We start from the raw sequence: 27388 nt of genomic DNA, 5'->3' as shown, positions 1-27388 counted from the left end.
TTTGGTTTTGACCACCAGCAAAACCTGCATTTTTACATAACTTAAAAAACAGTCAAAATGTACATCAGGTTAGTTTTCTCAGGATGCTATGAAAATAATTAAGAAGTATCTGTCTCTGTACTTCAGAAAACATAATGATTTCTCTTGGTTGCCAGGGCTGAAATAATTTTTTCATTGTGTAATACTGCAGAGTTCCCTCCTATATGTGTAGAATTGCTTCTGGTTTGGGCTTCTTTTTTTTTTTTTCTCAAGTATATAGGCCATCCCAGAAGTAAATGCCTGACGTAACAGACCAATAATCTGTTCTGGTTTTGCTACTCCTGTGATCTTGTTCAAAGTATTTCTTGTATTAATTAGATGACTTTCTATGCATGAATCATGGTTTATCCTTTGCATAAAGGGAACTATACCTTGGGAAAAAGTAATACGGAAATAAAAATTCATATAAACATAGGAAGCCTAAAATGACTATTTTAATGGGATTGGTTACCCTAGGTGAGTTAAGTGTTTCTTCTTATAGTATGTTCCATAGAAAATGCAAAAAATCTTTTCTCAGATTGGTAGCAAAAGCAGAGGAAATTTTCTTGATGGCTTGTCATATAAGCCTTACTGCTTGAACTGTATGCTTCTTTCCTAACAAATAAAAAGATTTTTTTCCTAAAACTTAACATTTTTAATATTATTAGTCCTTATTAAATAAATAACGTACAGTATATCAAAATCAACTGATACTTTCTTAGTTTTAAGTCTATTAACTGTCAGTGCTTGCATCTTTACTGACAATTTTGGTGCACTGAATTAACTCGGGTTTCTTCTGAAGCAAGGCTCTGATTAGTGTCCAAGTTACTTGCACCTTAGGCAGTAAGGTGACGCACAATTTCTAGCAGCACTGTGAGAAGCCTGTAGTGGTCCACACAGGCCAACGCATTTCACTTGCATCTTTTCTAGCCCTCTCCCTGGTGGCACTTCTGGCCACTGTCACAGTTTGTTTACTGGACCAGATAGCTCTGGGGATCTAGTCTGCCAGGTACCATACATAATACAGCAGCAGAGCTGGATCCTAAAGAGATTTACTCTCCATGCAATGACACTAGGAACACTTACCAGAAAAGCCCTGCTGGTTAGACCCTATTTTTGTTACTAGAGAACAACCTGGATGAATTACATTTTAAATAACCATTTCTGATAGAATGCTTGCAGTACTTTACCTGTGCCTTGGATTATATACCGGAAATCATCACCCTCATTATTTTTTCCTACAGGACAACTAGTCTTTTTTATGATATTTAAGCCATGAGAAAAGGGCAAGAAAACGTACCTACCATCCTTTGGAATATAAAAAGCAATAGTTCCCATATGTCTGAGATTTCTCAGACAGAAGTATGTATAGTCTGTCCAGTGTATACAGAGTGAATCTAATGTGTCCATGAAATATTTAATTTGGTGGATATCAGTGAAAGGCTGTACTGTATGCAACGTAGAGTTGAACTGCACACAATGAAGTCAGCCTGTCCAGAGTGCACAATGTATGATGCAAATGATTTGCATAGTGCAAATAAACCATGCAGTTCACATACTGTAGGTCATGTATGTCCCAGATGTACAGACTCACTGCAAATCTGATGTAGAGTTAACCTGCCCCGGTAAGTACAGTAAGTACCATCCGGAATTTGTTATATCTGAAGGGAGTAACAGCACCTTTTCCAACAATTTGCCTGCCGAATATCCAGAGGTCCTAGACATACAGCTAAAAGGCCATAGCTGATTTATGAAGCATTTGTCTACTTCCAAAAGCAGCGGAGTTGGCAGGCAGGGGAAATCCATAGTTTTTCTCCTGAATTTGCGACCACTTTTCTGCATGATCTTTCCCCAGGGGCTTATTAAAATAAGTCTGTTGTAAGGTTTCTTTCCCTGTCGAACAGGGAATAACAGAATACTCCTTACAAGACCAACGCTAAACCTAATACACTAGCTTGAGCACTTTGATATTTACATCTAAGATGCTGCTAAAAGAGTCCCAAATATTCTTATTAATACTTCGCTAAATCCAAATTTTATTATGTTGCTTTGTGAAGCCCTTGTGAATATTTTTAAAGAGGCAGCTCTTGTTTCAGGTTGGCTGGCTCACTGGAGTCTTTTCACCACAATATTTACAGATTTCAGATGCATTTAGGGAGGTGTTTAATAGCTGGAAGCTGTATGAGAGGAGTTACCAGTTTTACTTGGTAAAGACCCGACTCAGCAGTCTTACAGCAATAATTTACATAATGGGACAGCATACCAGCCGTGGATTTGAGCCCAGGTCTGACTAATTGTCACTAGCAGAGTGGAAGTGGAGACAAAAAAGTGGGATTTTGGAGACAAGTGTTGACCAAAACAGTAAGACAACCTTACTATGCACATAACCCTGGCTTTCCACCACTTTTTGGAATATACATGTTTGTGGGCAGCCCGAGAGCATCTTCTATTGCAAGGCCAGCCCTAGCCTCCTACTTAATAACTTGATGTTCTTACCTACACTTCTGCTTTTCCTATGGGAAGGCTTAACCATTTCTTTTATTACTACTTTTCCAGATTATTAGATAGTACAATTTATCTTTGTTTTGTTTATTTTCAGGTGAGGAAAACCCGTTCAGAATTTACACGTACTGCTATTGTAGATGTCACAAAGGCATTTTATTCTTAACAGAAATCTCTTAATTCTTCACAGCCTATCACTGGAGATGTACAGGAATTAACAAGACCTGTATTTATGTTCTAGTCTTCCTAGCCAAAGTTTTTCAGTGGATAAATTCCTTATGCTTTATTAAAAATATATGACTAATGTAATCTCTCCAGTTATTATTTGAGTGAAGAAATGCAACTACTGGACTAGGTTTTAGAATTTTTACATTTCAGATTAAAATACGAAAATAATTTCATTCAAAAGACAGAAACATTCTTCAAAACGTTTCTAATGAGACAGCTGTCTCAAAAAAAATTATAGTATATTTAACTTGTCTGGCAACATGGGCAACAATTCAACTAGAAGATGTAAACAACTGAAAATGTTTTAGTTATTGGTAAGCGCATAACTATGATGCCAAGAATATTCAAAGATATACTTCCAGGAAGGCCATGTCTTGAAAAATAAGACAGGATATATTTTGGCTTTAAACAACCACCCACATCAGTGGCAGCTTCTTTAAGCACTATGCTTGTAAATAGAGCTGCTGAATCTAGAGCAATAGCAATTTTACAAAATAATACCCACAAACGTCATCATGGTTTAACCAAAGAGGCATGAATAATAGTGAGAGACCTCATGTAAGCTCAGATCTTACACTCAGCCGAGAGGTTTCATGAAGTTTAATTATCATGATGGTACTATATATTTCATTAAGACGCCCCTCTTGGTGAGCAAAGTGGTTTTTTACTCAACTAGCTTACACAAGGCCTAGGAAAACTGGGAAGAATTTGCCATCTATTGAAGGGTGGAGCATAGAAGCCTTTACTGAACTGTCCCCTGCTATGACTTAGGCATGGAAAGCTGTGGCTCTGTTGCTCATAACCCCACACATTCAACCACCAGAACCACCGTCTCCGTATCAGCTGACACTCAGAGTTTGCAATGCACTTGCACAGGGAAACAGGCTGAGACGGGGTGGAGAAAAGTCTTCCAGGTTTCTTAGGATTCCTGCTTCCCTTCAAAAGAGATTTATTTCACTTACATGCAAGTAACCTGAGTATCTATACATACTGATCCACATAAGTAAATGTCCACTCCCTCACACTTTCTCTAAGATTCATAGTGTGATGCTCCTATTGGATTTGTTTCTCTCAGACTTCAAAGTGACAGCTCCTGTCTCTCAGGGCTAGATGACAGACTGCCATCATTTTAACCTGAAACAGTCATCACTTTCATGACCAGAGCTAGACTCCTGTGACAAACTCTTGAAGAAAAACCATCCAGGAGCTCTAGCATATTCAGTATTCAGAGGTTTATTTGGAGGCTAGAATTATCGAGCTTGTACAAAACTCCGGCCAGGGGGCTGAACCAGCTCAGTGCCCACATGCCCAAATTAAGATGTTTGTAATTGAAAAGTGATGGCCTAAATAGTGAGCAAAACAACTTGCTTAAAATCCTATGTTATGTGTAACAACTTATTTCAATAATTTCCTTTTGTCTGATCTTTCTCGGTCATAAGAGAACACTGTACCCAAAACAAAAATAAGGAAAGCATCCTGTACCAAATGAGAAAAAAGTAATTAAAAGAAAGAAAACACCACATCTAGGAACAAGTGGATGTTTCACACACAAATGTCAATAGTAGCATTTCTGCACATTCCCTATATCATACTGAACATTAATTCTCAAGAGTGGGAATACTGACTTGAATTGGAGCACTGTGTGTTGAGGAAGAGACTGAAATGAGTCTGGAGGGTAAGATTAACAGCTTATCTGCAATTTAAGCTCATTTTTTTTAGTTTCCTTCGTTAGAACTTAACTACAGTTTGTCTCCTACAGGGTGTCATTGTTCTGTCACTAAAAAATAAAACAATGCTTAATAAACAGTATTATGTTTCCTGTCTGTATTTTAGTGTCCAGTATGAAAACACTGCGATATGTTATTTTCCCTAAAGCCTTCTAATATGTATAAATCTTGCCTTTTTATTTCTTAATTCAATGTTGAGGAATTTTGACACATACAATAAGATCAAATGTGAAAGCCAGTCAGACAGTATTTGCACCCCTTAAGAAAGAAACCCTGTTATAAGCAGAAGGCATTCTTCTCTTGAAGAACTCCTGTTGAAGATTATGGTTGACCTCTTCAAGACAGTCAGATTTTGACATCCCTGTTCACCTTTCTGCAATAGTCTATTCTGATTCTATGCCAAGAACATACTTAAAAGCACATTTTTAACTCCAGGCATATGTTTAGTTTCCACTGATTTCAATGAAATAAAAAAAAAATAATTCCTAGATTTAAGACAATGTTGAAAGACTTTTTGGAATAGAAGTGAACCAGCGAATAAAAGCTTCTTTTAACCTGCCATTAGTTTGAACTAAACAATCTGTAGCATCAGTGATCCCACAGCAGGAAAGGGGAAATCCCTTATAAGAGCTTCAGTTGCACTATCAATTTCTGTTTCTGGGTGTCTCCAGAAGTCTTTATAAAAACATGTTTGTCTTTGGAGACCAATATTCACTTACGTTCAAACTAGCCACAACTTTTAAAGTAATTTTTTGGCAGGCAAAGCATAAAGTACAAGAAGCACTTAGAACTACATGATGAAATAAGTATACGTCAGTAAATAAAATCACTGGGTCACAACAATCCCATGCAGCGTTACAAGCTTGGGGAAGAGTGCCTGGAGAGCTGCCTGGCAGAAAAGGACCTGGGGGTGTTGGTCGACTGCCAGCTGAAAATGAAGGAATACTAGGGAATACTAGGGAAGTGACTGTCCCCCTGTACTCAGCACTGGTGAGGCTGCACCTCCAATACTGTGTCCAAGTTTGGGCCTCTCGCCACAAAAAAGACATTGAGGTGCTGGAGCGGGTCCAGAAAAGGGCAAGGAAACTGGTGAGGGGTCTGGAGAACAGGTCTCATGAGGGGCGGCTGAGGGAGCTGGGGTTGTTTAGCCTGGAGAAAAGGAGGCTGAGGGGAGACCTTATCACTCTCTACAACTGCCTGAAAGGAGGTTGTAGTGAGATGGGGGTCAATCTCTTTTCCCAAGTAACAGGCAATAGGACAAGAGGAAACGGCCTCAAGTTGCACCAGGGGAGGTTTAGACTGCATATTAGGAAAGATTTTTACACTGAAAGGGTTATTAAGCATTGGAACAGGCTGCCCAGGGAAGTGGTTGAGGCACCATCCCTGGAGGTATTTAAAAGATGGGTAGACACAGTGCTTAGAGATATGGTTTAGTGATGGTTTTTGACAGTGTTAGATTGATGGTTGAACTAGATGATCTGAAAGGTCTCCTCTAACCTAGGCATTTCTATGATTCTATGATTAATTTGAACTGTTCTGCAATTATACAAATAACATTCACCTCAACAGCCATCAGTTTTGTAGGCATCAATTTTGCAGGTGAATGAATACAGGCGGAGCCCTTTGCCCATATACAGCACCCTATGTGAACAGGGCTCTGCACTGGGACATGAGACTTCACCAAAAAAATCTTTAGCAAAGCCTGCATAGATGATTCTAGCATGCATTTGTAGACATGAGAAAAACCTCATACTACCATCTGACTGTTCTTGGTGTTAGACATTGATTAACTAAGTTTCCATATCTTATTAAGAATTAATAAGCCTGTCTCTTCCCCTTTTGCAATATCATTAATAAAATCCTTTGGTGTTAGAGCTGTATTATTTACTCATAATAGCCCACCTAGTAATTAGCCATCATTCTACAATTACTTAGCTTTCAATTGTCATAAATTCTAGCCTTGGCTTTCAAAGAGTAGCTTACCCATCAGACTTGAGCTGATACCTTCTTGTCACTGATGGTATATGACTTCACTAACACTAGTAAATGTCAACTAACTATTGTTTCAATAGGAAAGGCTGTTCCCATAGAAAACATCCATCTTCAGGCTTTTTTCTTAAAATGTGTTTAGCATTAATAAGTAATTAAAAAACTAAAAAGAAAACCTGAAAAATATAAGTTTGCTCTAAAATTTCTTTTATAGTGGCTCTAACAAGAACATTCATATTAATATTGTTATATTGATTTTCTAATTTATCTGAAGTGAAAGTTAAAGTAATACCAAGGGAAGCACTCCCTCTCTGTTCCATTAATGACAACCATGGCCTAAATTATATTACAGAGATATTGCCAGGGAGACTCCCCCAATATCCAAAATGGTATGTGGCATCTGTTGGCACTGGCATATTTATGTTGCTGTGCTCAGTGACAAGATGCAAACTCCCTGCCTCAGGATGCTTTTCAAAGAGACAGTCTTTGGCCACAATGGTGGTCTTAGCCCTCGGTTTCAGCTTTGTGCTAGCACTGCTGTACCAAAGCTGAAAATGGGGTACAGTATTTGCAGAGCTCTTTTTTTCCAATATCCTAAGCACAAATCTACTCATTAGCTTAAATCAAGCTAGCAAGAAAACACAAATATGACTGATCGCTTGCTCTTATCTTGCCATAATACTTCTCCACCCTATTATTATGGCTAGCACTCCCAAATGGATGGAATGACCTGTTATCCTAACCCAGATAGCTGGCTAAAGTACAATTTTTCATGGCACAATTATGCTCAATGGCCCAAATTGTGATACATTTAAATAATTACGGAAATCAAGACTCAATATAAGTACCCAATGAAAAACTGAAAAACAAGTGTGGTCAACAATTCAATAAAAAGTTCATCAGAAGCAAATGCAAAGTCTTATATCTGGGATGGAATAATTCCATCCAACAGTACAGGTTGGGGGACAACTGTGTAAGAAGCAGCTTTGAAGAAATGGATGGGGGAGGCCTGGTGCACAAGAAGTTGAAAATGAATCAGTTGAATGTGAAGCAGTGTGTCCTTACAGCAAAGGCGGACAACTGCATCCTGAGTTGTTTTAGCAAGAGGATAGTCAGCAGGCCCAGAGAATTAATCCTTTCCCCTGTGTGACAGCTGTGAGACTGCAGCTGAAGTGCTGTGACCAGTGTTTCAGTCCTCTGGACAACAAAGACATTGACATATTGGAGTGAGTTCAGCACAGGTGGTCAGGGGGCTGGAGCACACCACGTAAGACAAGAGGCTGAGCAAGCAGGGCCTGTTCACACTAGAGAAGAGAAGGTTCAGGGAACATCTTAACACTGTCAGACGATACAGAGAAGATGGAGCCACACTCTTCTCGGAGGTGCACAGTAACAGGACAAGAGGCAACAGACACAAGTTGAAACATGAGAAATTTCAATAACTACAAGCTTTTTCTTTTTTTTAAACACAAAGGTGGACAAATACTGGAATTGATTACTCAGAAAGGCTGGGGAATTCCCATCCTGAGGGTGCCCAATACACAACTGGACAAGTCCCTGAGTAACATGCTCTGGGACCTACTTTGAACATGGCATTGGACTAGATGATTTCCAGAGGTCCCTTCCAACCCAAATTATTCTATGATCATGGAAACTTTATCACCTTCATCACTCAATTTCTCAAACTGCAGGCTGTGGTCCTCTCTTTTGGGGGAACTATAAATACATCCCATTACAGATCTACCAAGTAGAGTCAGTGTATGTGAAGAAGAAATGGTCAAAACCTGATCCTGTCTGTTTGAAAAGGCAATGTTGATTTGAATTTGGGGAAGGGTTGTAAATAACTAGATATTACAGAAGAACTACTCATGAAAAATAAGTCCATACTCAGTGCTCATGAGTCAATTCAATTCAAATCAAGTTAAATTAATATAACAAACACAATCAGATCTTTAAGATTTTGCATATAAGGAGATCAAACATTAATAACTTAAGGGAACTGATATGGAAAGGTAGCAACATCATGGGGGTCCTGGTCATATGACGCCTGGCATGTGAGTCAACTGTGAGTTAGCAAGAATTCTTTCCTGCCATACCAGTGTTAGGAAAAAGAGCAAATATTTTCAAACAACTTCAAACAACTATGAGCAGTAAAATGATCTAACAAAGTCTGTATATTACTGGTACTGCAAAGAACAGCTGTATAGTAGCTATATTCTTAAACTACACCGCACAGGTTTGCACATGGAAAAAGTAAAACAATGGCAAGATCAATAGATTTCAAATTGTCTCTTAATACCATATATAGATGCTTTTTTCTGACCTCAGATGAGGCTGAGGCAGGGCTCTTGCTTCACTGCAAAAGAGATTGACTTAAGTTGCTTTTCAAGTAAGTAGTATTTTAAATCTATGGGCTGCTCACTAATTATGTCTTCAGTCCTATAAAAACACGTAATTGCCCATTACTGTAGAAATGTACAGTAGAAATAGTTAAGTATTTATTATACACGTGCTTCCAAGTGTTTTTAGGATGAGAGTCCATGCCAAAGTCAATTAAGTATAGGGCTCCAAAGTGGTTGGGAAATTATACAGGATAAACAGGCAGAGGATGTTTCTTAAGTGAAGGTGCAATTCTGGATGTTAGACATGGTCAGAAGCATTGTTGTGATGTATTTAACCTTGCGAACAAATAGAAGAGTTGTTGTAACATATAATTATTAAAGAAAACATTGACACAATTAAACCTCTAACTAATGTCTATTTACACAATATTCACATCCATCCTGAGGAGCACAGGTTTTTCATTTGTGAATTCCTTTCTTCTGTAGTCTTTCTGTTTTGACCACATTTTTATTGTCACCAATCGATTTCGTACCTCCTGTTGCAAAACAAGTATTTCGTTTATGCTGTTGTGCATAACAAATTTCAAAATGGTGATTAATCTAGCTAAAAAACTGCAGTGACAACATGCTACGTAGGGCCAAAATAAGCTGCCTAAGCATAGGCATGTAGTTTGAGAGACCCTTGTGTTATCTGAAACGCCCAAACAGCAAATACAGCATAAGCCCTGTGAGAGGCCTGTGCTCTTCTGGTGTATTAACTGGGTGGCAGACAGGATACCCTCTTATCGCCTCAGATGATAATAGATGTCTAAATTTAGAAAAACAGAACAAATTCTTTCTCTCTGAAAACCTCATTGAGGCTGTTGGAGACATGCTAAATCTTTAGGACAGCATGTGTTTATTAACATGGTAAGTTTTTGGTTTGTATGTTATCTTCAGAGTACTTTGCCAATATTTCTACATTGAGACTTGGCAGCACTTCTGCACTAGGTATTACAGCTACACTGTGGAAGAACTGAGGTTTGGGGAGACTGAGAGCCACATTCAGTTTTCCTAAATTCTTCTTCAGTCTTTCTGCCCAGCATTTTCCACTTAAAAAGCCTATAGTCAGCCAATCGAAACACTATCACTTAGTTGCAATTTGGATGGTGTGAGTTTGGCGTTGCATAACTTCCTCCAGGATGATCACTTGGAGCCATCAGAACCCTTGGATGGAGTCTTAATGGGGAACTTGTCCTGAATGATTTTTAGAAGGCAGCCTGGAAGGAGAAAACGAGGGCTCTACAATACATGGGCTTGTGCTGTTGTAGTGAATAGCAGGTTGTAGTAGTAACTGAAGGAGCCTGCTCACTGGGAAGGTGAGAATCATTCCAAATTGTCTGGGGGAACATGCTTGTCTTCACAATTATTGTTCCTCAGATAATTAAAAACATGGAAATTGGCTGTCGGAATCACTGTTTGGAATAAAATAGTTCAGTTCCTTAACATTTTGTATAGGTGCCTAGACTTAGAAATTAAAAGGAAGCCATCAAAAGAAATATTTCATTAACTAATTCAAGGCATGAGATTCACTCTTGTGATTCAGCTTTGTTAGGTACAGCCACTTAATTAGTAGAATTATATAATTATGCTCTGATATATCAAATTAACAAATGCAAGATACATTCAATTCAAGGTTTATTACTTTTTCTAAAATGCATAGGCCAAAGATGGGACCTAAGAGAACATGAAGGCTGGACATTTAATTAAGCAGCAAAGGATAAGAGAAGAAAAATTCAAGACTGTACCTGCCAGTGTGGACATGATCTGATATCCAATGGGGCCTGTGGGAAGTAGAAGGCAAATGGGAAAAAAGCAAGGAGGAGAAAATAAACAAACAAACAAAAAAAAACAAAACAAAAAAAGAAGCTTTGGCACATAGGAAGACAGGACTGAGAAAGAGACCAAATCCAGCGACTGACCGACAGCCTGGGTGCCAGGCACTTCTGGATTCCGATCTTAGATTCATTGCTGACTCACCGTGTGGCCACTAACAAATGACTCCACCTTTGTGTTTCAGTTTCTCATTAGCAGGGTGATATTTATCTACTAGTCTCACGGAACGTTGTATAGATAATTAATAAATGTTTGAAAAGTACTTTGAAGGTGAAAGGCCAAATCCACAGTAATGGCTAGGAGGGCATTGAAATAACTTGCTTATTCCTTTTCAGCAAAACCAGTCTATACTTACAGAAAGCACGCAAAAAATCCGACAACATAGATTTGTTACTGCTGCTGACTACTCTCTCCTCTACCTGTTTTCACCTATGATTGCACGCGGTATTTAGCCAATGTTTGATTCAAGCAAATCACATGTGTACAACTATTTATCAGCTAAAGTTAATTATGTGCCCAACCGATTGTCAGATTAGATTCCAAGACTAAATGGTGTGTAGAGGGCTGTCTTTTATCATATATCTACATAAACATCTGATAAACACTTTTTCAAATACAAATAATAATAGCTGGTAAGTTATAAAAAGTGACAAATACATTTAGCATTGGTCATCAGCTCTCTGAAGCTGGGACCATTTCTAAGGCCTATCTTTGTGCCTTAGCACCAAAGTATACTGTTGATGGTGGGCGTTCATTACAATTTTATATTATTAAAATAAAATTTAAAAAAAATCACAACAAACTATAGGATATGTTTATTATAGGATACATTTGTCCCTGCTCATTGCAGGGGAGTTGGACTAGATGACCTTTAAGGGTCCCTTCCAACCCAAACAGGTCTATGATTCTATGATTCTTTCATCTAATGTCAAAAGCCTACTACATCTTAGGCAGCTCGTGTTTATTTGGTCACAATCGGACCAGAAGCAGACTGGTATTCTGGGCTGATAAAATTCTGGTTATTTACTTTCCCTAATGATTCCTCTACTCAAGGCTGAGGTCTTTCAGGAAGGCAAAACAGTCTTAGCTGTTAGGCCATTAGTGTCTTACAGGTGCCGTAAGTCAACAGTAATTTCTATCCAACTTAATATGCTTGTCCTTTCTATGAGTCTATTTAAAGTTTTATGTGTCAGGCTTTATATATGCAACTATTTATGAAATCACAACAACTCGACCTAATTTAGTAATATTGAATAACAGAAGAAAGCTCATTTGAGAAAGTTCACTAGCCATCCCTAAATAAAGTTTGTTCATAACATATTCAAACAAATTATTTAATTAATATTTTTGAACTATATATTTAGTTCGTAATCAATTAAGATTTGCTGTGTTTGGGTCAAGTACTGCCACTGACTTAAGTAAATTATGATCTAATACAGCAATAGAAAAGAAGAATGCTATTCAGTGTGAATTAGTACATGAAATACCAGACATGCCATACTAATCAAATGATTAGTCCACTTTTACTTCTCCTGTACCTAATCAGTGAGTAAACCATTTTTTTCAGTCTAAGGAGAACAAGAAAAATATTATTGAATGCTGAAACAAAATTTGCGTTTATGGCCTAGCACATTTTTAATTTTGGACAACCAGTGAAAAATAATTTATCATCTCTGCAAGGCAGAAAGCAGGGGCATGTGCTTTATTACCCAATCAAAAAGAAAACTGGGTTGTTCAGCCCATTTTCAAATGGGAACACACACACATAGGTTTTGTAAAAAAACACAGGAAGTTGTAACAATTTAGCAAACAAAATAACAGCTAGTTTAAAAACGAACACAGGCTGTATCTCCAAGCCATCCCACACAATCAGTAGTTTTCAAGAACCCTTTGTATAACATCACTTGAGAAGTTACAAAAAGTAGCATTACATCTAAATATTCATATCTGAATATGACAGAAAAACAACAGTAATTTTGTGGCTTGAGTGGCTTAACTGAAAATTGGGTGGAACCGCTGATAATTCACTGCCTAACCAAAATGCAATTATATAGCAGGTTGCTAATCGGTAATCCTGGATTCATCCTGCCTCTGGCTTTGTCACTGATACAGGGTTGCACCTATACTGCCATCTCTAATAGCAATCTAGTTATGGCAGCACCGAGTTGAGCAGAAGCTGCACAGTCTGTCTAGGACACGGGGTACATGCGCAGTTGGCCTATGTCAAGCTTTGTGCTGCATACCTCCTGGTACTGATACTGAACTAATACATCACATGCTACCAACTCCAGGAAAAACATACCAGTAGTGTGTCATGTTTTCCTTTGAGCTTTACGAGCAGCTTGATAGCTGTAGAGCAACAATCCACTGGTCAGAGTCTTTTGGTTCTATTACAGGTCTTTTGTGTATTCCCAAACAAGTGCATATTTTGTTTTAGTTTCCTGTGCTGTAAAAAGAGAGAGATTTTCTGAAGTCTTAAAATTTGTGGATGAATAGCGTCCTGCACAGTAAATTCTGAGTGCAGCTACATGCAGTCATGTCTAGTTTTATATCCTCCAATTTCCTCATGTATAGAATGAGGATTATTTTATGTGTTATAATTAACAAGTCGCTAAGAGGTTAAATTCATGAAGATCGGTCAAGTATTCTGGAGGCAGCATTCAAAGAATATTACTATTAGTTTCACCACATGCATATTACATAAAGCTTAAGTCTACAGAAAGGCCTGGGAGCAGGAAACAGAGAACAGTGATGCTATTGTACCCAGAGTGGTATTAGAACAATGACCATTATAAGCCAATGATACTTTATCAACTGAACAGAACAATGTCCAAGGCTTAGCATCCAGGACTCTATTAGTTGTGACATTATAAATCAGAGAGATCATAAAAATGAGGTCAGTTCTCTGGGCTAATTGTATTTGACTATTTGTTGAGAATTGTTTGTATAGGGAAAAAATACGTAATTCAGTTTACAGATCTACTTTACTAAAAAATGAGAAACTCAAAACGGCTAAAACTCAATTCTTCCCGCAGTGGTACCAGTAAGGGTCCTTTGTAGTAGGATGCTGAGCACTTTTAAAAATCGCAGCGGAAAGTGTGCAGTTTGCAGGATTCACATGTCATGATTTGTTCTTTGGGAGGAAAAGTCACACTGTTAACACCTAAAACATATGTTTACACACTGTCCACAGTACTGGGCGCTCCTCAGGGAACAAAGCAGTTCAACAAAGCTAAGTATGGGGGCTACCACTATATTCTTCCTCACCTACTTGGTTACTAGAAAGATATAGAGATATCTTATACTAAATGCTTCGGTAATTCAACCACCATTTTTATATATATATATGAATACATAACTAACAGCACTGGACTTGTGACACTGAAAACTATTGACCAGCGAATATCCAGTGTGTCTGACCTTACTATAGTTCTCCCAAGGAACGAAGATCCTCATATAGTCAGTGAAGAGGTGCTGAAGTTCAGACAGACGTCACCTTCCTTGAAGGTCTTCAGAGCCCTCTCACCACTGCACGTGTTCCCAGTGTGTTTGCCGTGTGCTTTCTGATGCAAAACAGCTCTTTGGTGAGCAATCTGCACAAGAATTGTGCGATCAAGTACAGCTGTTGCAGCAGTGACTGTGCAGCCCTACAGCAGTGTAGCTGCAGGAACAAAAAATGCTTATCTATTGAATGGAGGGGACAAGAAGGGAATCAGAATTAGTAAAAGCAAGATCTGAAATGCAATTCATTCATTTTAGGTGTTAGAAAAAACATGGGAACTAAAGAACAGATGGAGTAAAAGGATGAAAATGGCTTGACCGGCCAGGTCAAAAAGTTTACCCTGTAGCAAACAGTATGATAAAACCATGAAAGGTGGGAGAAGAGGTTAATTGATCACATACAGTACTATTATCAGCGTGAAAGAGGTAAGGAAATTAACTTCAGTAGTTGCGCACACAAAAGAAAATAACGGAAGACTTCCTGCAAATATAATGAATATGGTACACACTGACCTCTCTCCAGTATAACTTCATGGAAGTTAAACAGAAATTCTGTTGCAGCCGTGGGGACAACTCATGAGTACAATCTTTATACTGGAGTCTGGGGCAGATCAGTGGATATGGGAATAAGGTTTTAGGTAGCATTCCACGTAGATGCAGGTCATCTAACAGAAGCAGGAGACACAAGCAGCCTCATTGGAAAGAAGGGCAATCAGTTAAAGGACAATGTTGCAGGTAAACATCAGGTCAGATTGTGGCAAGTTTTACGGGCCTTGTGAGGTGCTAGACACCTTCAAGCTTTTTTTGATCTCAAAAATTTGAATAATAGGACAATTCAGGTTTGAAAGGACCTCAGAAGGTCTCTTGTCTAATCTCCTGCTCGGAGCAAGGTCAGCTATGAGATCAGGTTACTCAAAGCTTTATCTAGTCTGGTCTTGAAAACCTCCAAGGTTGGAGACTACAAATCATCCCTGGACAACCAGTTCCACTGCTTCTCTGTCCTCATCTGCATCATCTTTATCTCATCTGAGAAATTAATTAATGCTTCCAGTTGCCAGTATCTCCTGTATCTGTTCCTGATTCATTCTCATTGTTATTGGCACCCTGGAATTGCTTTTATTCTGCTAAGGAGTCATAACTGGCTGAATTCTTTTTATTTTTTTTTCTTTTTACAGATTTCATACAATATGAACTGTGGCAATGTGACGAGAATAAAATACAAGGGAGATGATGCTGTGCTACAAACTTAAAAAAAACCCAACTTTGTTCAGGGGGATGTAACGCATTAGCAGATGGCACTGCCGTGTTATGAACAGTCTCACAGTTGGTATATTTAAATTCTGTAGGCTAAAAGGCTCTAGTGTAGTGATTTTAGAAGCTCCCACCTGACTTCAGTACAAGCTGGAAACATTCTCACTGTCATCAGAACAAGGATTTCAGTCCCCAGGGATGTTTTATGAAAAAAGAGAAGCAGCTGTGCAAGCATTCCTGCCAAAATAATTAACAAAACAGTAAATAACAGTAACTGGAGTAAGTGACTATATGTTTTGCACCCCGAGAACCGCAGGGCGTCAAAGTGAGAGCAACAGCTGTGGAAGTAATAGGGAAATAGAAAAGGACAGCAAGATGCTGCATGATACAGATTTTTATTCTTTCTGAGGTATGCATATGTGCCTTCTAAGATGGGGCCAGGATGTTCATCACCTCAGAGAACTAAAAATCAGCAACATCATTTGTGTCCCAGACAAAGCAACCATAAATGTTCTTCCCACACCTATGCACAGAGGTGTGGCATTCAGGTCTTTCATCAAATCTCTGTTTGCAGGAAAACAGCTTGCTTGATAAAGCTCCTGCATAGTGACAGCCTTTCATAATGCACACTCTAACCTTGGCTGGGTTACCTGGGAAATTTCCTCCAATTAATAATCCTTCCGGTTTGAAGATGGCTTTTTTTGATAAATCTATAGACTGCAATGTGCTCAAGGGCAGAATATTGGCCCAATTACACCACCCTCCCTCCTCAGAAAAATGCAAAGTTTCAGTCAGGATGTTGCAGCTGTTCCACCGCTGTGCAATGTGGTACTAAGCAATAATTTAGGCCAGGAAATGGAGATTACTTCATACTAATGCAGAGCTGGTGATGATTTTTAAAAATTCTCAGAGGTAAAGTTTTATTTCACAATAAAACAGTAAATAAATAAATAAATACATGAAGCAATGGCACCAAAATCAAGCAGGAAGCCTGCTTAATAACTTCCAAATATGAAGGACTAAAATTACAGTCTAACATAAAATGACAGTAACACATGGAACAAAAAAATACCCTCAGCCTATTCACCTCAACTGTTAAGTTTACTAAAAATATTTAGCTTGCTATTGGATCATACAGAAGCTGCTTATAGGCAGCAAGAAGTACTTGATCCAAGCACACACTACACTGTTTGATAAGAAACAAACTATTAAGAATTAAATAATGAAGTGCTGCTAAATCATTTTTCGATGCATGAGGTCAGTACTATTTTAGAACAACTGCCATCTATTCTGCTAATCAGAAACTGACAGACATATAAACCCTTGCAAAAAGACCTATTTACTATGTATAGCTATATTATAAAGTCTTACTTTTAAAGATAAACTAGTTAGAAAATCATTAAAAATGAATTATATTAATGCCTAAGCAGAATTCTCTTTTGTTGTATCTCTCAGTAAAAACCATAGCAAATGCTTCAGTGGAAAAACAAATAAGACATTCTAATGCTAAAACGGAAATTCAAAGAAATTCAGTGAATCCAGTTATTTTTAACTGATCATGCTAATTAGCACAGAAAATCCTCCAAATTGAAGATGATAACCAAAGGCTAGCACTGCCAACTGCCCATCTTCCCACACAAGATGACAACTCAGACTACACTGGCATTTGTGACACTGTTTTATTACTTAACAGCTAGCAGTAGTTAGGTATAGCACAAGATAGCATGCCATTTTGTTGTTGTTGCTGACTTCTTAAAAGGAACATTTGATACTGGAGCATAAGATCTAGCACATTCATCTAAGTGACAGACGTTCTGGGCTTGCTCTGACCAACAGCCAGTACAACAGAGCAGATTTCAGTGGATGCACAATTCACTGTTGCATTTGCACACACTGAGTGCAGAAGGAGACTTAAGGGCGTAAACCAATTCCTTTCTGACACCTGCTTATACACTGAAGCATGAGATTTGGTTCTCCTTTTCCTACTATACCCTATGACAAAAAAAATATCATTAGTCCTCATAAAATTAGTCTATTAAAAAAACAAATCATTTTAAACTAGGAATTTCTGCAGCATTGCATTTCACCCACCAACTGTATGCAACATGAATATTTTCAGTTCTAAATATATTACAACTCCACCGCCTATCAGTGCTTTTTCTGTTAAAAAATTAAAGAGGCAACAATCCCTACTATTTGGACTTCCCATTCAACCATTTTTTCAGTTCTCACCAATACAATTGTAAATAAGTTCTCCCACACATCAACTATATAGTATCAATGAAGTGTTAGATCAGAAAGATAATTAATGTCAACACTGTTCGCAATCATCTTGCCAATCATCTAGCAAGTATTTCCTCATTGTTGTTCTGTGTATGGCGAGATATGTAGGCAGAATAGATGGTGCAACCTGTCATTAGAAGCTCTGCTGGGAAGCGACTGAATACTACAAACCTCCTCCTCCCCCACTCCGCAAAAATCACTTCCCTATCTACATGTTAGAACAGAAAATCTTTACCATCAATGACCTCAGCTTTGTCCTCAGCATCAGAATGAGACACACAACTTCGCAATGGCTAGAAACTGAATTGTCCAGTAACTAGAGTTAAATCTGCAGCTTTCTTCACCAGCCATGTGCATGATGCAGCCATCTGTCCTACCTTGCCAAACAAAAATACCTTCAGTTTTGAAAATCTAAAAGTAGTTTGAATAAGACTGAATATATTATCAAGATAATATATTGAGGTATATAGTGAATACTGAATATCCAGATAAATACTAAGACATTCTGCATGGGTTTGGAATGGAGTAGTGCCTGCAATACACAGTAAACTCCAACAATCTTAGATGCATATTTAGGTCTGATTCATTACATGTGATGTGGAAACTGACCCCTTTGCTGTTCCATTTGTACCAGTGTTTTAATTCACCCGACTTTAGGTTTTAATGACTTCCATAAACTTGAAAAAATATTAGTTGAGCCATCTATGATGATTTTAAAATCCTTTTCAAAACCGGATCTGGCATCCTCAGAGATCATCAAGCCAAAGAGAAAGTTTTTTTATCGGTAGGCAAGGCAGATCAAAAGTGGAGTAAGAACAGCACCTATTAAGGTATAAAACTATTTAAAATTCTTCCTGTTCTCCTTAAATGTTTTTGATTTTGGGTTGGGTTTTTTTTGTTTGTTTGGGCTGTTTGTTTATTTTTAATGTATTTAGTATCACCTAACTTCCTTCTGTAACTTCTAACTAATAGTGAATAGTGAATTTCAAACAATGTTGGTCCACTAAAAATCCAGACTCTTCTCATAAGTAACTTCTAGATTCTTCACGCTGGGAACAGCTACTCAATACAACACTTTTTGTCACTTAGGGCTTCATCCTGAAATGAGTTTGTGCTCTAGGATAAGCCTGACCTTGTCAGCTACGCAGAACACCAATTATTCCCATATATTCCACCACCCATACAATATTTTCCAAATAGTTTATAGTAGTTTGGGGTTTTATACATAATGTATCACCAGAATCCGATCAAGTCCAAACTTAATTCTGAAACTAGTGTGGGTTTCAACACAAGAGCTTGCTGAAACTTGTGGGTTCTTTTCTACATATTCCTAGAGATTTACACCTGGACCTAACCAAAATTCAGGAAAATCTAGAACTATTTAAGTAGAGAAGCTGTTCTGCAAACCAAATCCAGATCTGTATTGTATCATCATCTCTGCTTTGATTTCTAAAAAGTCTCCTAATCTCTTCTTAGTGTACAATTTTAATACACAGTTCTCAGCTTCCAAACTGTTTTCTCTATGATTCAGCCCTTACCAATTTTTCCACATTATTTGTGTTTGATTTTCATTAACAATTTCTTAAGCTTTTCTGTCTACACTTCCAATATTTTATCTCTGCTTCACTTTTTCCTAGGCATGACACTAACTTGGAAATATTTTTTTTCAGTTTAACTACAAACTCCTTATTTGACACCATATATACACGTGAAACAGAATTCTATAACATAAAGAAATGCTACTAACAATAATCAGAATATCTAGGATGATGATTATCTAGTAGAGTATGCTTATGTGCATTTATATAAACTTGTATTTCTGTACTCACACACAGACTTGCACATACCTAAATTTATACAAAGGAGACATGAAATTCCATTAAAGCTAATGGAAATCCTCCAGCAGAAAAACTTTCAAGACTGTTTCTTATATATTCCCTACAGAAAGAATGCAGTCACCAAAGTAGTTCTTTACCAGTTAAATCTTGCTCATCTTGCTTTGTAATCAACAGTCATTCAATTCAAATTACCTAGAAGAGGAAAGCAGCAGAATTTGGCTGAGGGCCACTACTCATTTAAACAAGGAAGATGCAGATCATATGTCCAAGTTATTATATAATAAGACGATAATGACGTTTATTTACAGTTAAAAATAACAATATGATTGCAAAGTAAAAATAAATCCATTTTCCAATTAATCCTCAGAACAAGAAATGCTTTTTATTTCCCAATATAAACAAAATTTTCCAATTTTTCAGTCATACAGATATGTATTTTATTCTCCAAGGTGTTAGCTCTTTTATTAAAAAAATAAAGGTAGAGCACTAAAGGGGGAAGCGTACAGTCTGCAGGAGTCTATCCTAGTGCATGATTGAAAATAAGCATGACAAAGTCTCCTGGCAACACTTCGTGTAAAGATGAAGTAAACAAGTAACTGCAAGTTACATGCACAGTAACTGAATGGGAGAGTCTTCATTTCTTATCCAAAAATATTTTGAATGGTTCTACCTATTACTGTTAAGGAGCTGTTGCGCTCATTTCAGTAGCAGATAATCCATGTAAGACTGTATTTAGTGGATTTATTTAACAGAGGATTAAAAGTCAATTAGATACTTCAGATAAAAAGTAAAATGCAAAAACACAAGGGTTATAATCATCTTCCTCTGATTTTCAAAAATATCATGACCTCCTTCTAGTTAATATAATTTTTAATCAGATATCTTAATGTAATTTCTGCAGTAACTGTTTAACTAATAGAGTAAATCTGATAGTTGCAAGGACTGGCTACGAGGCCTTTTCAGCAGGTATTTGCCAAACCTGTCTGTTCTGCTTTAATTGTGCTGAATACAGTATAAATTCTTTAACAGTTGTGACAAACCTACCACTTAAACTCTGCTCACCAATAGGCCAGGCACAGCCTGTGACACTGCTGTTCAGGGGCTTGGGTGTGGTGGTTTTTTCCCCACAGGGACAGATAACTCAAGAATCCTTGCAATCCAACTGTCAACATCTCAACCATATTCTTCAGCCTAAGCATTGCTTTAAATTTTGAATTGCCTTTTGAGTTTTGAACACTGTTCATAAGAAGATTTTGATGATCATTATAAATTACAAAATGTAAATCTGAACACTTCCTCAAGAGGAAGTGGCACAGTCTTGTGCATTCTACATAGCAAGAAACCAGGGACTAAATTATAATCCTGACATTGACATGAACAGCGAGAATGGGGCAGATCAATTTACTGTAGTCCCCTACTTAACTTATGTTATGTGCATATTAAAATAGTCTCCAACAGCTATTTTGGGTATTAATTACTTACCACTTATTACTTTCTGTGTGCCCCAAACACACATTATTACTGCAATATAACTTCTTTCACAGATTGTTACCAAAAGAAAGTGTGGCTTGCTTTTCCTTTTTCCCCATGCACTTGTGCTAGAAAACTGTAGTTCTCCCAGTTTAATAAGTTAAAAGAAACAAGAACCATTTATTCCTTAAAAATTCCTCCCAGATGCTTAGCTATCCACCTGTAACAACTGAGAACCAAGTTCCCAAGAGATTTTGTTACATGCTTAGCTTGCTTTCTCTGCTCTCAGAAAATACACACCCAACTCCTCTGTGATCAGCAAACAGTAGGAGACGAATCCATCCCATCTTGTTAAAGGAGGTAGTATGATTTCAAAAAACAAAAGAACTTCTGCCACATAGATCACCTTTTTTAGTGTAATCAGCATTTGAAATAAATTGCTTTTTCTTGTTTAAACGCCTTTGCGTGTTCCTTCCTGGGCTTCATTTATGAAATACAGATGGAGTCAGCCTATAGAGCTAGATGGACCTTTGATCTGACTCCGTGCAGCCACTTGTGTGGCATCTTATGTTCTAACTTATTTACACACACACACACCCAGAGTGCCTTGCATCAGAAGTAGCAGAATTTTCATTGTACCAATTTGGTCCTGTAATTCCAACATAACTATACTGACATAGATTTATGATTGAGATAACATTATTGACTATTTTTGGTGCATTACAAAGAAGAGCCACATCCATATAACATACACATAGTCCACACTAGAAAAATCTACCACATACCCCAAGTACCTATTTTCAGCTTCTATATCAAGGACTGAAATCTATTATGTCCCTGATAATAATTTTTCAACATTTCATTGAAGATGGAAACCAACTGAGAAGGCTAAGAAGATACAAAGAGAGTGAAAAATAGTTGTCAGTTTTCCTTTCTTTTGAGACAACTTTCATCCTTTTGGATTGGAATAATTTTAGAAATTTATGTTCCTTCATTACAATTCATTGTCATGCCTCTGTTTTTGTTCTGGTCTGAAGAGAATCACATGTAGTTACATCTTGCTCAAGTTGCTTGCAATCCTACCAAGAAGGGGTAGTTCCATAGCTTCGTTTCATATGCTACTACTGCTAGACCACTCTAAATCTTCCTCCTTATGCCCATGTAAACTGATATTGGCATTACTGTCACCTTCAACCTATGAGATTGTAAGCAAAATTTGGCAAAGGTTGTTTATTCTAAATTCAGTATTCTTATTTCGAACTTCCACTGCTAACCGAGGTCACTACTTCCAAGTATGTCTGTCAAGTTACACTGATACTCTCATATTCTTTTTAAAAGGTTTTAAAAGTTCACTCTAACAGCATTAACTGACTTTAATATGTCTGTAGGTTGATATTTTAATTTACAGGTATCTAATGTTAGGTTAGGGTTGCTTTTTTTTTCCCAGACAGCTACTTTATTGTCTTGATTTCAGAAGTGCTAAATACCAGTATCTTTCATTAAAGAAATATTGGAATATTTATAAAAATTATATGTTACTCAAATGTTCAAAGTTGCAAAATTGTATGATTTATCTATGCTACCTTTCTCACATATGCTAACGTATGTCACTGGCAGAAAGACCTTTTTAAAGCTTTTTATTACCTAAACTACTGTTAAATTTCTGAGCCATGGGCAATGTTTTGCTAAATATCCACCAGTTAAAATACATGCCAGGAATTATCTAACGATGACTCTCCCTTGTGGTCATTCTTGCTCCAAATGAAGAAGTATCATACTCAAAAATTAGCGCTGCAAATACTAGGAACTCAGTCAACATTACTGCATTTCAAGTAATCGTACTGGCTAAAGATAATGCTATTAACATTCAAAACCTACCAACGTTTACACTCGTGGTTTCTTAGCTTCTAATGGTTCTGCCTGGAAGAAAAGGAAATCTTTTGAGGGCTATTATACTATCTAAAAGATGAGGTTCTTGCACCAAGTCACAGTAGTTACAGCCCTTTTGTACTACTGTATGTCCTTTGTCCTTAATTGTAGCAGCTGTAATTAGTCCAAAAATTGTGGTAAAAGTGGGAAAGAGTATAGGATCAGTGATGGTGTTTCACAGGACAGTTGGGGAGAACAGTTAAATCTCAGCGATGTTTAGACTCTAAATAAGATGACAATCATAGTAATGCATACAACACAGCAACTTGTGACTAAATAGTTCTCTGATAGTGCTTTTATAAAGCAAAACCGGACTCATTTTAAATATGAAAATGGTAATTTAAACATAGAATAGAATCATTTAGATTGGAAAAGGCCTTTAAAATCACCGAATGCAACCATTAGCCTAGTGCTGACAAGTCCACCACTAAACCATGTCCCTAAGCACCATATCTACACATCTTTTAAATACCTCCAGGGATGGCGACTCCACTGCTTCCCTGGGCAGCCTCTTCCAATGTTTGACAACTCTTTCTGTGAAGAAATTATTCTGAATATCCCATCTAACCCGTGGCGCAACTTGAGACTGTTTCCTCTTGTCCTATCACCTGTTACTTGGGAGAAGAGACGAACACACACCTCACTACAGCCTCCTTTCATGTAGATCTGGAGAGCAATAAGCTCCCGCCTCAGCCTCCTTTTCTTCAGGCTAAACAACCCCAATTCCTGTGAGACTTGTGCTCTAGACCCCTCACCAGCTGCACTGCCCTTCTCTGGACCTGCTGCAGCACCTCAGTGTCTTTCTTGTAGTGAGGGGCCCAAAACTGGACACAGTACTCAAGACGGGGCCACACCAGTTCCGAGTACAGGGGGACAATCCCTTCCCTAGTCCTGCTGGCCACACTGTTCCTGATACAGGCCAGAATGCTGTTGGCCGCCTTGGCCACCTGGGCACACTGCTGGCTCATATTCAGCCAGCTGTTGACCAACACCCCCAGGTCCTTCTCCGCTGGGCAGCTTTCCAGCCACTCTTCCCCAAGCTTGTAATGCTGCATGGGGTTGTTGTGACCCAAGGGCAGGACCCGGCACTTGGCCTTGTTGAACCTCATACCATTGGCCTTGGCCCATCGATCCAGACTGTCCAGATCCATCTGTAGAGCCTTCCTACCCTCAAGCAGATCAACACTCCCACCCAACTTGGCGTCATCTGCAAACTGACTGAAGGTGCACTCAATCCCCTTGCCCAGATCATTGATAAAGATATTAAATAGAACTGGCCCCAACACTGAGCCCTGGGGAACGCCACTTGTGACTGGCCGCTAACTGGATTCACAACATTCACTCCATTCACAACAATTCTTTGGGCATAGCCATCTAGCTAGTATTTTACCCAGCAAAGAGTATGCCCGTCCAAGACATGAGCAGCCAGTTTGTCCAGCAGAACGCTGTGGGAAACACTGTCAAAAGGTTTACTGAAGTCTAGGTAGACAACATGGAAATAATAATGCTCATAGGTGGAACATGTGAAGAAAAGCCAGGACCTCGAAGTTCCATTCCTCACTCTGCCAACTCACACAACTTTGGCTTAGATTTGCTCTCTGTATTTATCTATCTCCGTCAGGCATTTTGAATTCTATGGACCCTTAAAGCATTCAGAGAACTAAGTATCATATTTGTCATAAAATGATGGTGAACAAGTATAACCCTCAAGACTGAAAGATCTACTAAGATTTCAGTTATTTGGGTCCCAGATTGGTTTGCCACATGTGCAGGCTGATTTCTACCAAAACTTCAAGTAGAGATTGGGAAAAAAAGGCTACAGACGAATAAGGACAATGGGTAAACGGGAAGCCATCAGCATAGCCTGACACAAAGAATGAAGTACAAAAATAAACAAAGCCCAACAAACTGTCTGATAACATGGCCTCTGGCACATTAGAATTTGAAAAGCCAAGTTTCCTTTCAAATAACTCCCCTCTCCAAACCTGGAAAAACTCTCCAAGTGGCTATATTTGCTCACCAGCAAGCACCAAGTCAAAATGTTTGTAACAATGAGAACAAAGGGACAAAAAGCATTTCAGAGCAACGCATATAATAAATCCATCTAGGTAAGATCCTAATCCAACTGGGCGTCTTAGGTCTTAGAACAAACATCCTTACCTTCACCCTTGCCTCAGAGAGCCTTGCAAAGGTATTAGGCATTTCCCCCTTTCTCCAGCCAACTCGGACGTGTTCTAGTCCGCCTAAGCTCACACTTAGGCAGTACATTTCGTGTCTGCTGGAATATGCTTTATGGGACCATAACCTATCTCAGCCGAAATGACCAAGTCCCTGATTCTACGAGAGCCATATTAGCGTAACACAAGCAGGCTGCTACTTCTGTACCTTCAGACCATCCTGCCCAGGCCTGCCTACTCCTTCAAAGCAATCTCACCTCTGTGTTTTATCTCCAAGAAAATATCAGTCATACATAGTATTAAACACAGTACTTACTGTCAGGGAGGCACTCCCAACAAGAAATAGAAGCAAGCACATAATTATCCCTCTCGTCTTCTCCAGGCTTCCTAGCTCAGCTTGCAAAAAAGCAGACTTACTGGGCAGGCTGACTCTTCACTCAGAACGTACTTGATACAGTTCTCTTCTCCTTTTCTCATTAGGCAGAAATATTAGCACTGATTTGATTTTGCGTCAAGATGTCCCAATCCAAGGTAACACAAATAAGGCATAGGTCCATCCGGTGTTCACAAGAAGTTCTAAGTCACTCATACCCCTGCTCCTTCGTGGCATCAACAGGAGGGCTTTCAGCCACCAGACTTCCAGCTTCATGCTGCAAACAAAACATTAGTTGTTATAAGACAGAGCACTTGGTTTTTTTAAGATCCCTGAACATTCACTGCTCAAAATGTATATCTGGAAATCTGATCCCATATTCAAACTAGACAGCAACCATAGTAAACCTGTGTGTTGGTTATTCAAAGCACGTGAGGAACTGCCGTGCTAGATTATGAACTCTCTATAACAAAAAAGAGTTCATAAACAAGAGACAAACCCCAATCTTTTGTTTCTACCTTTCTAAGTCAAACTACCACCCACAGAAACTTCTCAACTCTCTTCTAAACTCTAACAAAGTGCACAACAAGGTGTTCTGCACTAAGGAAGGAAAGATTATGAGAATTAAAGGTCAAACCATGTTCTCAGCTGCAGGAACCTGGAGAAAGGTCCTTGTATTCATGAGAGTTATTTCAGTTTTACACTGAAGAACACAGAGTAGACTTGAAAAAGTCTATTTTTAAACCCTCTTTTATTTAAGTCATCAGATTAAAGACTATGCTGGCATATTTTACAAGCAAAGTGCTTGGTCCAATACTTCTAGCAGCTCTAAGGCATGAAATCAGATTGTAAAAATTAATGACTGATGCCATGCAAATTCTCAGCTATTTTCACAACTGCCTTAAAATTTTCTATGTGAAGGAGATGAAATTCTGCTTTTAATTAGAAAATTAGTAATTTTATGCATCTGACCTATGCAGATGCAGACCTATACAGAAGTTTTGTGCAAAGGATTTTCCAGATTGTTTTAACCGTGTATCAGAACTAAATACTGAAAAAACCGACTGTAATTCAAGCTCATAAAAGTGCTCAGACTTCATGTTTTGTTTGCAGTAATAGGACTTTTAAAGCAGAATGATTAGAGAGTTTGTAAGTTTTCTTACGCAACTGATAATCTAGATATTTAACCTAAGGAAACAAACCAGAACTTTACATAGATTCCAGTATATAGATTCAGATCCCTGGTTGTGTAAACTAAGCTAACTCCCTTCAAATCATAATGTCTCAATCAAATCAGAATAAAACAAACCCAATTAATTTCACTGATTTTAATTTTCTTAGACTGGTATGAGTTAGTAAGTTATTAAAATGTAGGTTCAGCTGAGAAGTTAATGTAAAAATCAGTGTTACATCTCAGAACTCACTCATGCAGATTCTGAATTTACAATGTCTGAATACAAAATAACCCACTATCAGAACTGAAAATGTTCAAAAAAGACAAAAAAACATAATTGCAAATACCCTCTGACCATGCTCTCCCCCTTCTAGAGAACTCATCTACCTGTCTTATATCCCAGGTGCCATTCTTTCTTTGACTATGTGTGGATTCACCGAACAGCCAGCACAGTTTCAGCTTGCTCTCTTGTGGCCAACATTAGAGCTACAATTGTCCTGCTACTGTTTAGTTCCCAGGGCCTTCAAAGTGGTTCTTCTAAAGCATGACAAGTTTCCTCAGATTGCAGTCACTTACAGCTGAACCTAGTAAATGACTCAAGTTTGAACCCACTATCAAGTTATCATGGCTTAACATGTTACCAAGCATCAGCTTAGATACAGAATTGAGTACATGCAGATTTCTAGCTCTCGGCAAAGCATGGAAACTAGG

The sequence above is a fragment of the Chroicocephalus ridibundus genome, chromosome 7 (genome assembly GCF_963924245.1).
Source record: "Chroicocephalus ridibundus chromosome 7, bChrRid1.1, whole genome shotgun sequence".
Lineage (NCBI taxonomy): Eukaryota > Metazoa > Chordata > Aves > Charadriiformes > Laridae > Chroicocephalus > Chroicocephalus ridibundus.
Note: the sequence above shows the minus strand (reverse complement) of the source record.